The sequence below is a fragment of the Arachis ipaensis genome, chromosome B5 (genome assembly GCF_059453495.1).
Source record: "Arachis ipaensis isolate K30076 ecotype BB chromosome B5, ASM5945349v1, whole genome shotgun sequence".
Lineage (NCBI taxonomy): Eukaryota > Viridiplantae > Streptophyta > Magnoliopsida > Fabales > Fabaceae > Arachis > Arachis ipaensis.
Window position 1 is genome coordinate 57,263,649 of NC_142440.1, and position 4,157 is coordinate 57,267,805.

The 4,157-nt window shown below is 41.8% G+C and overlaps 1 non-coding gene across 1 annotated transcript; it reads left to right on the forward strand.

Annotated features, from left to right (window-relative positions):
* The first annotated feature begins 2,124 nt into the window (after window positions 1-2,124).
* On the forward strand, window positions 2,125-2,232 carry LOC148564286 (small nucleolar RNA R71). The gene has a single exon (XR_015883875.1). It is a non-coding gene; the product is annotated as a small nucleolar RNA R71 (small nucleolar RNA).
* The last annotated feature ends 1,925 nt before the right edge of the window (window positions 2,233-4,157 follow it).

Here is a 4,157-nt window from a genome sequence, read left to right on the forward strand (position 1 = left end):
CTCCTTACGCCCTTCATGAGCTCTGATGAGTATTCCTCTTCTGAAGAGAATGAAGATGTTATTGAAGAGCAAGTTGCCAAGTTCCTTGGTGCAATCATGAAGCTGAATGCCAATTTATTTGGTAATGAGACTTGGAAAGATGAACCTCCCCTGTTCACCAATAAACTAAATGCATTGGATCAACTGAGATTGCCTCAGAAGAAACAGGATCCTAGAAAGTTCCTAATACCTTGTACCATAGGCACCATGACCTTTGAGAAGGCTCTATGTGACCTTGGGTCAAGAATAAACCTCATGCCACTCTCTGTAATGGAGAAACTGGGAATCTTTGAGGTGCAAGCTACTAGAATCTCATTAGAGATGGCAGACAATTCCAGAAAACAGGCTTTTGGACAAGTAGAGGAAATGTTAGTAAAGGTTGAAGACTGGTGCACGAAATTCTGATGTCCAGGCTCGAACAATCCCTGGCAACGTGAGCAACTTGGTACACGTAATCGTGATTACACTTTGATTATGGAAAATTCATGGCTCTTTCTTTCCATGGCAATGGCGCCAAGAACATGGTACCAATACCATGGTTCACAACTTCGATACAACTAACCAGCAAGTGCACTGGGTCGTCCAAGTAATACCTTACGTGAGTAAGGGTCGAATTCCACGGAGATTGTTGGTATGAAGCAAGCTATGGTCACCTTGTAAATCTCAGTCAGGCGGATATAAAACAGTTATGTAGTTTTCGAAATTAATTAATAAGATAGGGATAGAGATACTTATGTAAATCACTGGTGAGAATTTCAGATAAGTGAATGGAGATAACACGTCCTCTACTTGTCCATAAGCCTGTTTTCTTGAACTGTCTGCCATCTTTAATGAGATTTTAGCAGCTTGCACCCCATAGATTCCCAGTTTCTCTATTACAGAGAGGGGCATGAGGTTTATCCCTGAACCAAGGTCACACAGAGCCTTAAAGATCATGGTGCCTATGGTACAAGGTATTATGAACTTTCCAGGATCCTGTCTCTTCTGAGGCAATGTCAGTTGATCCAGATCACTTAGTTCATTGATGAACAAGGGAGGTTCAACTTCCCAAGTATCAATGCCAAATAATTTGGCATTCAGCTTCATGATTGCACCAAGAAACTTTGCTGTTTGCTCTTCAGTAACATCCTCATTCTCTTCAGAAGAGGAATACTCATCAGAGCTCATGAATGGCATAAGGAGGTTTAATAGGATCTCTATGGTCTCTAGATGAGCCTCAGAGTCCTTTGGTCCCTCAGAGGGAAGCTCCTTATTGATCACTGGACGTCCCAGGAGGTCTTCCTCTTTGGGATTCACGTCCTTCTCTCCTTCTTTGGGTTCGGCCATGGTGCTTATATCAATGGCCTTGCACTCTCCTTTTGGATTATCTTCTGTATTGCTTGGGAGAGTACTAGGAGGGATTTCAGTGATTCTTTTACTCAGCTGGCCCACTTGTGCTTCCAGATTTCTAATGGAAGACCTTGTTTCATTCATGAAACTTACAGTGGCCTTAGATAGATCAGAGACTAAGTTTGCTAAATTAGAAGTATTTTGTTCAGAGTTCTCTGTCTGTTGCTGAGTGGATGATGGAAAAGGCTTGCTATTGCTAAACCTGTTTCTTCCACCATTATTAAAGCCTTGTTGAGGCTTTTGATCCTTCCATAAGAAATTTGGATGATTTCTCCATGATGAGTCATAGGTGTTTCCATAAGGTTCACCTAAATAATTTACCTCTGCTATTGCAGGGTTTTCAAGATCATAAGCTTCTTCTTCAGAGGATGCCTCTTGAGTACTATTGGATGCAGCTTGCATTCCATGCAGACTCTGAGAGATCATATTGACTTGCTGAGTCAATATTTTATTCTGAGCCAATATGGCATTCAGAGTATCAACTTCAAGAACTCCCTTCTTCATAGGCGTCCCATTGCTCACAGGATTCCTTTCAGAAGTGTACATGAACTGTTTATTAGCAACCATGTCAATGAGTTCTTGAGCTTCTGTAGGCATTTTCTTTAGGTGAATGGATCCACCTGTAGAAGTGTCCAGTGACATCTTTGATAGCTCAGATAAACCATCATAGAATATATCCAGGATGGTCCATTCTGAAAGCATGTCAGAAGGACACTTTTTGGTCAACTGTTTGTATCTTTCCCAAGCTTCATAGAGGGATTCACCTTCTTTCTGTTTGAAAGTTTGAACATCCACTCTAAGCTTGCTCAGCTTTTGAGGAGGAAAGAACTTGGCTAAGAAAGCCGTGACCAGCTTATCCCAAGAGTTCAGGCTATCTTTAGGTTGAGAGTCCAACCATATTCTAGCTCTGTCTCTTATAGCAAAAGGGAAAAGCATGAGCCTGTAGACTTCAGGATCTACTCCATTAGTCTTAAAAGTATCACATATCTGCAAGAATTCAGTTAAGAACTGAAAAGGATCTTCAGATGGAAGTCCATGAAACTTGCAGTTCTGCTACATCAGGGAAACTAATTGAGGTTTAAGCTCAAAGTTGTTTGCTCCAATGGCAGGAATGGAGATGCTTCTTCCATGTAAATTGGAATTAGGTGCAGTAAAGTCACCAAGCATTCTCCTTGCATTATTATTATTTTCAGCTGCCATCTTCTTTTCCTGTTTGATAATTTCTGACAGGTGCTTGCTGGTTTGTTGTAATTCAGACATGACAAGCCTAACATGCTCTATCCAAAACAATTAGACATGGCTTTACAGCCAGCCATGCTTCACATGCTTCATGAAACACTAGAATTCTTGGTGCACGAAATTGTGATGTCCAGGCTCGAACAATCCCTGGCAACGTGAGCAACTTGGTACGCGTAATCGTGATTACACTTTGATTATAGAAAATTCATGGCTCTTTCTTTCCATGGCAATGGCGCCAAGAACATGGTACCAATACCATGGTTCACAACTTCGATACAACTAACCAGCAAGTGCACTGGGTCGTCCAAGTAATACCTTACGTGAGTAAGGGTCGAATCCCACGGAGATTGTTGGTATGAAGCAAGCTATGGTCACCTTGTAAATCTCAGTCAGGCGGATATAAAACAGTTATGTAGTTTTCGAAATTAATTAATAAGATAGGGATAGAGATACTTATGTAAATCACTTGTGAGAATTTCAGATAAGCGAATGGAGATGCTTTTCGTTCCTCTGAACCTCTGCTTTCCTGCTATCTTCATCCAGTCAGTCTTACTTCTTTCCATGGCTGGCTTTATGTGATACATCACTATTGTCAACGGCTACTTTCGGTCATCTCTCGGGAAAATGATCGAATGCCCTGTCACGGCACGGCTAATCGTCTGGAGGCATCACCCTTGTCAATGACTTCATCTTATCCTCTCAGTGAAAATGATCAACGCACCCTGTCACGGCACGGCTATTCATCTATCGGTTCTCGATCATGCTGGAATAGGATTTACTATCCTTTTGCGTCTGTCACTAACGCCCCGCAATCGCGAGTTTGAAGCTCGTCACAGTCATTCAATCATTGAATCCTACTCGGAATACCACAGACAAGGTTTAGACTTTCTGGATTCTCTTGAATGCCGCCATCATTCTAGCTTATGCCACGAAGATTCTGATTAAGAGATCTAAGAGATACTCATTCAATCTAATGTAGAACGGAGGTGGTTGTCAGGCACGCGTTCATAGGGAATGATGATGATTGTCATGTTCATCACATTCAGGTTGAGGTGCGAATGAATATCTTAGAAGCGAAATAAGATGAATTGAATAGAAAACAGTAGTACTTGCATTAATCTTTGAGGAACAGTAGAGCTCCACACCTAAATTTATGGAGTGTAGAAACTCTACCGTTGAAAATACATAAGTGAAAGGTCCAGGCATGGCCGAGATGGCCAGCCCCCAAAACGTGATCACAGGATCAAAATTCAATCCAGGATGTCTAATACAATAGTAGGAGGTCCTATTTATAATAAACTAGCTACTAGGGTTTACAGAAGTAAGTAATTGATGCATAAATCTACTTCCGGGGCCCACCTGGTGTGTGCTTGGGCTGAGCTTGAGTGTTGTACGTGTAGAGGTCCTTCTTGGAGTTGAACGCCAGTTTTTGTGCCAGTTTGGGCGTTCAACTCTGGTTTTGGATCTTTTTCTGGCGCTGGACGCCAGAT